Here is a 12,946-nt window from a genome sequence, read left to right on the forward strand (position 1 = left end):
CCTCTTCACTTTGAGAATCATAAGAACCATCAGCAAGTGCAATAATGGTACGCCGATTGGGACATTCAGCTTGTTTATGACCATGACCACCACACTTAAAACATTCAATCTTGCTTGTCTTGCGTTGGGTGGCTTTAGAAGAAGAATTGGAGTGATTTGAATTAACAGCTTTACCTTTCACATCCAATTGTTTGGAAGAAGTTGAAGCAGATCTAGTATCTCCACGAAAGGAAGATTTGGACGTCGCAGCTCCTTGCTGCTGTGATTGAGGCCATGAAGTAGAATTTTTAGGAGAAAAGGAAGCATTATGTTTGTAAGACATAGCAAGTTGCCTTTCAGCCCTCTTTGCAAAATGAACCAATTCTGTGAGAGTTGTGTAATTGGTCATATCCACCTTATCAGCAATGGGCTTATTGAGACCAACCAAAAACCTAGCCATAGTTGATTCCTCATCCTCAGTTATCCCTGTACGAAGTAAGCACATTTCCAATTCCTGAAAATATTCATCAACACTGCGAGTACCTTGCACAAGACGTTTTAGCTTCAAATGTAGATCACGAGAATAATATGCAGGAACAAAACGACGTCTCATTTCCCTCTTCATGTCTTCCCAAGTTATACGGTCATGCCCAACTCTATGATATTCAGTACGGATCTGATTCCACCAAGTTATGGCATAGCCTTTGAACTCAATAGCTGCAAGCTTTGCCTTCTTTTCAGCAGGGTATTCATACAAATCAAATATTTGCTCCACTTTGGTTTCCCATTCAAAATAATCATCAGCATTCTCCTTGCCGCTGAATGGAGGAATGGACACTTTAACCTTGCTCAAACCATCATCATTGTGATGTCGTTCATGATGACGCCGACGGTGATCACCATAACGACCACGGGCTCCAAAACGGCCAAAGTTGTCACCACCATGATCATCATATGCACCACGGCGACCATAAGGAGCACCTCCATGTTCAGCACTATAATTTGAAAGCGTTTCAGCATCAAAATTAGTAGGATCACCAACAGGAACACGTCGTGCACGACCATAACCAGCAGCAAATTCTCGGCCACGGCCACCTGCAAAGTTATCAAAACCAGCAGCAAATCCTCGGCCACGGCCACCACCACGGCCACCAGCACCACCACCGCCATGGTGATCATCATCCTCATTATCATGAGGTGGAGGTTCCCCACGTTGTTGCTGAATGGATTGCTGAAGTTGTTGCATTCCTTGCATCAATTGACGCATTTGTTCACGCACCTCCTGAAGCTCTTGAGCAGAAACAGTATGGGAAAAAGAGTCTTCATTACCAGCCATGTTAGTAACAAGGAGACAAAAAATAATAGGACAATGAATATGTGGAATCACTCCCTCACCACTTACAAAACAAGTTCTTTCTCTCCCTGAAAAGAGCAAGAACCGTGGCTGCAATCTGTAGTGGAAGAGTGATTGTAACAGCGACGCCGGTGCAACAACTCACGGTGCTTTTAAGTGGAGCTTGGTGGGGTAATATGTAAGTGGAATGCGCTGAAATGTAGTGATGCAAAACCAAATAATAGTCCAAGAACACATGTCTAAGTTGCTGAATATAAAGGAAAAGATGCACAAAGAAAGGAACAAGATGGAGGAAGTGGATAGATGAACTGGTTGCACCAACCAAAACTTGTTGCTGCCCAAACCCCTTTTGCTGTGCTGAACACAATTCTCTTTTATTTCTTTTCTTTCCTTCTTTTTTAAACAAGAACTCGTTGTTTTCAGTCCTTCTTTTGACCCATATACATCTTTTCTTTTAACCTTTGTGACAAACGCAGCACAACTTTCAACTAAAGGGGCGCATAAGGATCAATTAAGATGGATGGCGCAGCACAAAAACAAGAAACTCGGGTGGGGAATTTGTGGCGGGTAGAAAACAAGGGTGGGACGGGTGGGTTTGTTTTTTTTTTATATGCAGCAAGCAATGACGATCAGAACAAGGGTGGGATGGGTCGGTACATGCAGCAAGTGATTTGATGATTAGAACAATGATAACAACTAGAACGATGTGGGAAAAAAAAATTCAGCAACTAGACAAGTCTTAAAGGATTAAAACTCGATAAAGCAAACTACAAAATCAGTAGTACGTATGAATTTGGGCTGTAGGTTTTCTTTTTGGCAAGTGGACAGTAGGTATATGAACTCTATCCTACCAAAAACAAGAACAATCCTACTGAGGAAACGGAGGCTCTGTTACCAGATGATATGCACACGCCTATGCAACGCGTGTAGCAAGTTGTGTGGCCCGATCTTCTCGTAGGATCTGCGAACTTGATAGCTTGTCGCTGCGTGACCTGGTGAAGAGGCAGTGCACCACGAGGCTGTCCACGCGACGAACTACCGAGACAATCACCCTTCCACGTACCGACGAAACAGCCCACACAATCACGCCCTATAGACGTGAAGGCACGAACTGGATGAACCGCAGTTCGGCGTTCTACAACTCCCTCAGGAATCGAAAGAACAAGTGTTGCAAGCCTCTCAAGACTCACGCATAAACAAAACTCCACGAGTTTGTATATTCTGAATTTAGTCAATCAAGATCTGACCTTTCATTGTCTAGTACAAGTTACATATAGAGATAGGGGCGTTCAGCTTGGAGTAAATGGCAGCATGCGCATGCACTAGTGGATTTCGTGGCTGGTTCGCGTGTCTTTCAGCTTCTGGCAGCAGTTACTAAATTGAGCATAACTCTTTATTGGGAAGTCCAAATAATGAACCGTTTGATGGAGTGGAAAATAGACTTGAAGACACTTCCATCCACATATAGAACACCGTCTAACTCCTTGTATTCTGTCCACGGTCATGCTTGGAATTCGTACCATGTGTCAGTCATCTAGCTTCTGGTTGCATTCCCATGCAAAGGTGATGAACCACCATTTTATTCATGCACACCATAGGCTTCTTGGTTCAAATGTCCAGAGGCTTGAATCCATCTTCATCCCATGCTGGTTCATACACTCCATCATTCCTAAGGACATTGGAACAAGAACTCAAAAGCATAGGCTCATTCAACATAAACTGATTATTAAACATAAGGTTAGCGTTCACCTGAGAATGAATTTCCTTCTCCAATTGTTTAGCTCTACTTCTTGTAATTGGACCAGCTATATCAAGTGGAGTTTCATGTGAAGATGAGTGAATGCTAGGAATGTCCTCATTACGCCCCCACCCCAACACACATGTAAAAATAGCGTTGTCAACAAGTTATAGCGACGCACTGCATCCTCCCTCTCATCTTCCTCGATAGTCACCAGGTTGTCATGAACTTGCCTTGCACTGCTCCCCTTCCGCACTGCTAGAGAATGCTAGAGAAGAGGCCTTCCATCCAGCATTTTTAATCCCAGTTGTTTTCGGACCTAGGAGTAAAGGACCTTTAGTTCTAGGTCAAAAGGCCACCACCGGCGGGGGGAGTTTTAATCCCGATTGGTAATATCAATCGGGACTAAAGATCCTCCTTTACTCCCAGTTGTAATGGCTAGTGGGCTGAGGAAATCTGGCAAGACGTTTTGTTCTGGTTGGAAACACCAACTGTGACTAAAGCCTCCTAGTCCCGGTTCGTAATTTTACCAACCGGGACTTGGGGGGCGGCCTTTAGTCCCGGTTAGTATTTTCAACTGGGACAAAAACTTCTCACCTATAAATTCAGCTTCTTCCTCTCCGAGCCCGAGCCACTCAGATCGAGAGCTTCGGGCTTCTTCTTCATGGCAAGCAAGCAGCCTTAGGGAGGTGCTGCCCAATTTTTTTCCTCATTTTCGTGGGGATTTCACTCATCTAAAGTATTGTAAAGGTTAGCTACTTCATCCTCCCTTCATTTATCGTTATTATGCTTTGTTTTATGCTTTAAAGATAGAGAAAAATGAGTTTTTAGAATGAGGGAGAATGGAGAGGATTTTTATTTATACATATTTTTGAGCTATAAATTGATGGATAGCTTGCTTGTTATATATGATTCGTATTAGATAAATATCTGATCAATATTAGATATGGGAAAAAAAATAGAGTACATATGTTGTTAATATTTAGTCATTGCAATAAAATTAAGGTAAATAAATTGTAGACATATGAAATAGAATTTGGTTATTGCTATATTTTTTCATGTCACTGTAATTTAACAATAATTGTATTTCTTTGACCAATAATTTATTTATCTCATGTTTATTGCAAGAACAAAATATTACAAGACACTTACTCTTTTTTTCCTCTACCTAATATTGATCAAGTTCCTAATGTAATACGAAGCCCTATGTTCATTTTTCACATAATATGATGCAAATGGATCGGCAATGGATGTACCACCTCCGCTCCTCTAATCCTAGAGAACAGTGTCTGCACATGGCATGAATGTGCTTACACTATTCTTTGCACATAACTCAACTTTCTACAAATTCTATGGAGAGTCACCTCCGAATCCACAAACTCGGGTTGAATATCATAAAAGAATCTTGAAATAGTATTCCAAATGCCTTTTGAACCCTAATTCTCATAATAGAAGTATACTGGCCTAATATCCTCTTCAGGCAGAGATCTGTTCACTGACCTAGACCTAGCGGCTTTTGGTTGGTTTGGGCTCGCCACCATGGGCCATGCTCAATGAATAAATCTTTTGCCTGGACGGGCTATTGTGTGTGTGTCACCATACTTCTATTATGAGAATGTGGCACTTGCTCCAAAATATGTTCGGACAATTATTTTAAGATTCCCTTATGATATTCAGCCCGAGTATGTGGATTCAAAGATATTCTGTTGTACCATTATTTTCTGGTATTGGATATGTGGAGGTGACTCTCGATAGACTTCGTAGAAGATTGAGTTATGTGTAGAGATGGCTTGGAGGGTGAACATTCTGCTATGTTGTACCATTATTTTAGGATAATTGACTACGTGAAGTCCACTAGGGAGCGGTCTTAGGGATGTCACTCGGCCAGATCTTAATTTGATAATAGTTTGAGCGGAGATAAATCTTGGAGAAAACTCTAGCTCCAGCGAGCTGATAAAAAATAACATCAATGCGGGGCAGTGGGTACTTATTCTTGATAGTTACCGCATTGAGAGCTTGGTAGTCTACGCACATCCTCAGACTATCATCCTTTTTATTTACAAAGAGACCTGGGCAGCCCCAAGGTGATGTGCTTGGGCAAATGAAACCTTAATTATCACACCCAGTTTTAAAATAAAACCAAGTGTTGTCTATATGTATGCTAGGATTTAGTTTCATACATACAGTGACATCATTAGTGAATAACAACAACAGTATCACGTAAGAAGATACAAAAATACTTACAAGACTATCAGAGACACACAGTGTAACACCCAGTGTTAATGACACCTCAAGTATGACATCAAGTAGTAAGGGTGAAATTTGGATTAAAGGAAGGTGATTTGAGTCAAAAATCGAATTTGAGTCGAATTCGACCAAATTTGCAATTTGGAGATTTAAATTCGGAAAAATTTGCCAAAAATATGAAGTGGAGGCCTGGGAAAGTTTGGAACATAAGGGGATGAAGTTAAGAATTAAATTAAGTCCCTAACTCCTTAAGAAATGCAATTAAAAATCAAAACTAAATAAGTACTATTCACTATCCGAAAACAGGAAATTCAGAAAAACATGATGAGTATCCATTTTGGAAATTGAATTCTGCCCAATTTTTCGAGTAAGTGAATGAAGGCAACTAAACAGTGGTGAAGTATGATCCTTGGACATGTTTAATAAGGTGTTGTTGCTCAGGGATAGCGAAAGAATCAAATTTAAATCAAAGCTCAAAGTCAGCACTCTAACTATTTCGGCCAACTCTTGAGCTGCATAAATTCTAAGTCTGAAAACAGTGTTGACTAGCAATGTTTGGAGCGAATTTCAGAAAAATCCAGTGCAAAGGTTATATAGTTTCTTGTGCAAAATGGAATCCTTGCTGGTTGTAGAGCACGAATAGGTAGTGGTTGGCCTATATGGAATACATTTGGGCTACTGAAATTGGTGCCAAAGAAGGGTAAATGACCATGTTTAGGACTGTCGAAACTGAATCGATAAAGTTCAGTAACAGTATATGCTGATAGAAACTTTGAGCTTCAAAATCTCGATCTTAGGGTGCTTATTTCGGTTAGAGGTTAATCTATCAAATGAAGTACTTGGACTACTCTACAAGTTTACTTAAAGGAGTTTTGCGAGTTGAGATCAAAAGGGTTGAGTAATTGAGGCCTGAACATGTCGAGGGGAAAGGATAAAAGGAAAACAAAAAGATCAGAACCGAGCAGGAGCCGTGCCGCCGCCGGCACTTCTGCCGCCGGCCAGTGCGATGACTTCATCCGCGCCATGCACACCCGTGAGCCGTTGAGGTGGCCATCATGCACGCGGTGAAAATTTTGTATATATACCGCTCCCGCCTCATCCGTTCACCTGCCGTCTTTTCCACCCGAGCAACCAAAGCAGAGCAGTAGCGCCGCCGCCGCCAATTCCACTGCCCCGCCGCTCCTCGCCGCAATTCCTGCCACCCGAAGCTCTGCTAGCACCTCACCAACACCTCACACACATCCGTTTTCCAATTCCCTGCCGGCAAGCCACACCGGCCGCACTTTTCTGTCCGCCGCCACCACCATTGCTCCTCTCGGTGAGCCCTCCGCGCCGCCCCTTCTTTCACTCGTATGGTCGGGTTTAGGGGATGCTTGGGTCGTGTAGAAGCCATAGGGTGTGCCGCCGGCCGTCCTTGCGTCGCCGTCGCGCGTCGCCAGGGCCGGCCGATGGCCAAGCCGCGGCCGCCCGTGGAGGGGCCGGCTCGGGCCGCCTCCCGGCGAGGTGGCGGTGGGCGTGGGCGCGCCTGGCCTGGGCGTCGCCGCCCCGGCCGGCTCGGCCGCTGGCGAGCCGCCGTTGGGCGGGGCCTGCCCCGCTTTACCCCGCCGGCGTGCGCGTGACCCTGGTCAGGGGAAGAAGAAGCCCCTGACCAAGGGGGCCCGCCTGTCAGCCGCTAGAGGGGGGGTGCCGGTTAAAAGATAATAGAGGGAGGGGCCGGCCCCTTGGGCCGGCCCAAGGGGCCCACGAATCTGTGAGGGTGGGTAAGAGAGGCCCGGTAGAAAAAGGTTTCAAGGGTTTTTCCGGATAAAGTTTGGTTTGTTGATTTTAAAAATAGATTTAATTACCTGTTACACTTTTTAATTCACTGTAAATTGTATAGGTACCAAAAAATAGTGAAATAAATTCCTTTAGGTTTGTTTTAATCTCCTTTAGACATTAAAATTGTTAAAACTTATTTTCTTATGTAAACCTTTTTGGTATTTATTTAAGTGCTTTAATTAAGGATATTAAATAAATGCTTAATAATTTCAAAATACATAAAAAATGAATTAATGCTTTTCTAATTACAAATTAACCATAATCTATATTAATTAGGAGATAGGGTTAGAAAATATGTTTAATACTTTTTAAAAATAAAAGGAAAAGGCTTGCCTTTAAAAAGATAAAGATTTAAGTATTTACTTAATACTTTTTCTTAAAATATTTAAATAAATGCTTGAAATTTATGAATAAATAAATTCTGATTAATGTTTTAATTAATTCCAAATAAATGTTAATCTATAGTTATATATTTTCTTTTTACATTAGAAATTATTACAAATGCTTTTCAAAAATAAAAGGAAAAGTCTAAAATGAGTTTAATTAAGGGAGTTTAAGATCGTGAGTTAAATGTTATGGGTAGAGTTTGGTTGGCTTGCAACTTTATCATGAAGTTAAGTTGTCTAAGTCATTATTGGCTTGCAACTTTATCATGAAAGGAGTTGTAAAGTCCTGTACTTAAAAAGTTGCATCTCTGACTCATGCATACGCTTTATCGTAGGCACTGAAGCTCCCGAAGTGGAATTTTTGGAAATCTCTGAAGAACCTTCGGAGTTTGAGGAAATTGTCGAGTTGATTCCTTGTGAAGCCGAACAGTCGGGCAACACTAACATTTTTACAGATCCAGGCAAGCCCCGGTGCATCTATGCCTATCTACTTTGGAGTTATTATTTCATGTGTCCATCTATTGGTTATTTCCTTATAAATGCATTAGGTCCAGGAGTTGATTGAAACCTTACTTTTATGCACAATCCAACCTTGTCATTAAGGACATCTTTGCCACTTGTTCAATAATTAGTAAGTAACCTCTACTTAATCAAGCATAGTCGCGCTTCCTTCACCATTCCTGAGTACCTATGGTACTCAGCCACCTAAGATAACATTGCCATACATAGGTATAGTAGAGTAATGACCTGTTTTGAAAAAGAATAGACGGGAGGTTAGAGGGAATCAAGATAGGAGTCTTGAGTTCCGTAGTTCCGTCTATTCGATTAATTTGATTAAGGACCGATCGTTGTTTTAACCCGTGATCAAGTGATACTACCTGGTTGCTTACTGCTATGTGGGAACCAGCAAGCCCGGTAGATTAGTTGGCTCTCTGATCGGAAATATTTCGTACCCGTGCTTGGCGTGCAGTGGAAGGGCAGGGCGTAGCCTGAAACTCACAGTGGAGATCGCCAAACGTGGGATTCCATGTGGGGGTGCGGCCCTGGGTTCGAGTAGTCATATTTCCGATCGTTGGGTACCTCTAGTCGAAAGGTCGTTATGTGCAACCCGGACAGTTGTACATGGCTGGTGGTCGGGTATCTCCTGCAGGATGTAAAAATCAGTCCGGATCGCCGCAATTCTCGGATATGAATGCACTTGATCATTGCTTAAGCATCGTAGTGTAACAAAGAGAAGGGAACCGTTGCTTTCGGATAAATATGTTGTATGACTTAGTTCCATCTGGTTGCTAAAATATTTTTTTCATCATCTAGACGGATCAAGTAACAAACTCAATCTGAAATAAAAGACAAAACTAAGGTTTCACTTATAGTAAGCTCTTTCTGCAAAATGTGAGTCAGCCAGTACACCATAAAGCTATCATACAGGGTATCCATATTAATTATTTTGGTTAGACGGGTCAGACTTGCTGAGTACTTCGTACTCAGGGGATCCTTTGTTGTTGTTTTCAGAAACCCAGCAGGGACCCAGCGAGGAGGAAGCCCCGAAGAACTAGGGTATTTTATGAGTCTCATGATACCCTAGAATAAACTTAGATGTTTAATTACTTACCCCGGACTGTGTTATATTTTAAACTCTTAGCAATGGTTTAACTTGCACTGTTAAGTTTCTTCAATCTATGGTTTGTAATAAATCGTACCTCTGTTATGTATGTAAAAACGTAATGTTTGTTGATGCTATCCCATCGTGGAAGCGATCCTGATGTATGGCTATGAAACACACCGTGGAGGTTTTCAAGGAGTTCTGTGAACAGAATCCTTGACGGACTACCGGATTTAAACTGTTTTAAGTGTGTTATGAATAATTGTTGTTTTAACAGCAATTAGGCACACTTAAGCCAGTTTAAGTTGGGCGGTTCCGCCACACACAACTTAAATTTTGGAAATGGAGGCTCCAAACTTCACAGGCAAATGACTGGGGGTTGCGTACGCCTAGAACTCAGCATCATCTTCATAGCAGCTTCTTCTGAGCAGCAGTAAGCAAGGGTGAGTACACTTATGGTTGGTACTCAGCAAAGCCACAGGAAATAACCAGAATAACAATTTAAATCCATTTTCAAGTTTAATTAATCATGTGAGGGTTCAAGCCGCTCTTAACCGTGAGCACAGCTAATATATCAGTTTACACTCTGCAGACGTTGTACATCTTTACCCACAAGTCATGTAAAAGTTCAGAGAACTTTGGACCCAACCATGCTGTCCTGATCAGGAACAATACCACACTTCCAAGGTGTGATTGCATAGGGACGCTACGAGGCCTTTACAAAGATTCCCTAGTAAGTGGTAACACACTAAGGTTTCCGGATCGGTAGCAGGATATAATAGCCCCCTAGTGGGTACAGTGTCTTAGCTAAGCCCACTCCCTAAGAGAGCGGGTGCTATAACCCATCTGTCGTCGCCCCTCTTGCCCTTTTAGTAAGATTACCCCAGACTAGAGTCTCTAATTAATTAGCCAAGACCAGAGCTATGATAGTTCTTGTGGTTGTACTATTTTCCTAGGTGGTTCTCCATGTTCCAATTAACATTATCATGATATTGTGAATAAAGCACAGGTAGAAGGATGGTTAGGGACACTTGCCTTTCTCCAACGTAAAGTTACTCTTACTGCTCTTCATATCTTGCTTTCTTGAAACTCTTAATCTTCAAAGCTTCCGAGCAGCAATCCTTGTAATCGAAGCAAAACATCGGCAACAAACAAACAAGTACAACTAAGAACAATACACCAAAACAAAAAGAAAGACTTTAAAAGAGCGTACTAAAGGACAAGGCTTGATCTAAGGTCACGCAAATGCAGGAAACGCTGAGATCTAAACTATTGAGAAGTTTGATGTAACAAAGAAATAAAAAGACTATATGCTTGATCCATTTTAATTAAATAAAACATGGACCTAGGTTATTTCAGAGAAATACCCTATTTGGAATTAAGCAAGTTACATTTAATTATTGAAAACGCGATAAACTTAATTATATTTTATTTGTAAATATTAAAGTACGGATTATGCCAATTTAACAATTAACTTTAACTCAGAGCATGTATAAGACATCTAATCAAATAATTTTGTATTTCATGTTCAACTAAACATATTATTATTGAAAATACATTTATGATATCATTAAGCATCTTAACTTTATTTATAAAAACCGATGTATAACCTAGATATCTTTTATTTAGAAAAGCTAGTTATAATTAGGAATTAACCAATTAAACCTTAGTTTATGAAAATCGGGATAGAACCTACTCACTTTTATTTACAAAACTAATTCAATAATAATTATTCAAATTAATATTGATTATGAAAAACCCTTGTAAAACCTACTTAAATTGTCAATAGGAAAAGGCATTTCAATAGGCATTAATGAAATTAACAATAAATTTATTTTCAAAGATAGAAAATTATGTTCAACATCACTACTAACATGTACTTTATGTTGTGAAGAATCTAACGTAACTTGAACGGATTAAAATGGAGCTAAAACGCGAAATCTACGGACTAAACAAGGTTCGAAGGACCTAAACAAGATTAACTATAGGCTTCAGGGGTTAGCAGAGAAGATTAAGACACAGAGAACAGAGCTCGTGAAAAGCTGAAAGCTCAGGGTTAGATCTACAAAAAGTTAAGGCTTGGATCAGATTGCAAGGAAACTGATAGTTTGAGGGCTTTTCGTGTAAGATTGAAAGACACAAGGAAAAGGGAAAGGATATACAAGGTTTTCAGGGGCCGAAACGCAAAAGTACGCTTCTTATCCTCTTCTTCAGTCTTCGATCCTTCCTGATTTCTCTCGATGACCGGCGCAGGGGTGGCTCTGGCTGGCGGCGGCGGCCGGGCCAACGGTGGGGCGCGTCGGCGCAGCAGGCGACGAGGACAACGGTGCAGGCAGCCTGGCGGCTCACCGCAGGGGCAACACAGGCGGCGGCGGGCGCGGGTAAGCAGCGGCGCAGCTCGGCACGCGGCGGCGCAACTTGGGCGAGCAGGGGCGGCAGGGCTCGGTGGTGCAGCAGCAGGTGGCCCTGGGAGGCGCGGGCGTAATTTATAGGGTGAGGGAGGGAATTGAGGCGGCTTAGTGGAGGGAGCTGAGGCACCTGGACTTGAATCGCGGTGGCGGCGGCCATTATTGGCGACGGTGGTGGAGCTGCCGTTACTGGTAGAAGGGGAAACGAGGGGGCGTTGCGGGTGGTGCGCACGCAAGGGAGGTGAAGGGGCGCTGGGGAGCCGCAGGAGGTGGGGAGAAGGCCTGGCGGCATGGCTTGGGAGGCGTGCGGTGACGTCCGTGCGGGAGAAATTCCGGGGGTAGGAGATGGCCTGATAGGCAGGGCCCACTTGGCGATGAGTGAGAGAGAGGGAGAAGTGATATGGCGGGCCGGCGCAGGATGGTGGGCCGGAAGGAAAGCTGGGCTGGCGATAGGATGTTGAGCTGGTGGAAAGGAGCCGGGTTGCACCGGTGGAAAACGGCCTGCTGAGCTGAGGTGGGTCGGGCCTAAGGTTCGGCCCAAGGACAAGAAAGATTGTTTTCAGAAATTATTTCACATGGGAATATAAATCCAGAAAATTCTAAATAAATATTTTAAATCACGAAAAATACTCTGAAAATTCTAAGAGAAATCCAAAAGATAGTTTGGGACACGAGAAACCCAAATAAAATATTTGGAGCTCATGAAAAAGATTTTAGAACCATCCAAAAAATTAGATTTAGCTTTAGGAAAAGGAGAATAAATTTCAGAAAAACTGAAAAATTCTTAGAAGGGTCTAAACACATTTTTGAAATTTTTTTCACTCATGAAACACCAAGATGTATCGGCATGAATGCACACACAGAGAACAACAACCTTATTAAATTCCCAATAACAAACAATAATTTTTCCTATGCTAAATTTCCTATAAAGAAAATAAATGTTAGCAAAAATTTTAAATTATAGAAAATCATGTTTGGGTGGAAGAAATTAAAATCTGACTATGGACGGCTAAACTGTAGCCCCTCGCAAACACCCATACGAAGCCCTTGTTTACTTTGTGAATTTGGGAGGTGCCAAATTACTGTAGCAACACTGTAGCGTTTCGTTTGTATTTGTGAATTATTGTCCAAATATTGACTAATTAGGCTCAAAAGATTCGTCTCGCAAAGTACAATAAAACTGTGCAATTAGTTTTTGATTTCGTCTACATTTAGTACTCCATGGATGTACCGCAAGTTTGATGTGGTGGGAAATCTTCTTTTTGCATAGTGCCAAAGTTGGGAGTTTTGTAGGAAGTGAACAAGGGCGAAGAGGGTGAACGGGAGAGCACTGCAGGCTGAGCGCGTGCAGGGCAGTATGTACAGACATACGCGGCCGCTGGCATCGAATTGAATTCCCACTGACAATCCCAA

The 12,946-nt window shown here is 42.1% G+C and overlaps 1 pseudogene; it reads right to left on the minus strand.

Moving 5' to 3' along the window:
* Positions 1-1,315, minus strand: part of LOC111258320 — a 7,982-nt pseudogene extending 6,667 nt beyond the window's left edge.
* Positions 1,316-12,946: the final 11,631 nt, after the last annotated feature.

This window comes from Setaria italica, chromosome VIII (assembly GCF_000263155.2).
Source record: "Setaria italica strain Yugu1 chromosome VIII, Setaria_italica_v2.0, whole genome shotgun sequence".
Classification (NCBI taxonomy): domain Eukaryota; kingdom Viridiplantae; phylum Streptophyta; class Magnoliopsida; order Poales; family Poaceae; genus Setaria; species Setaria italica.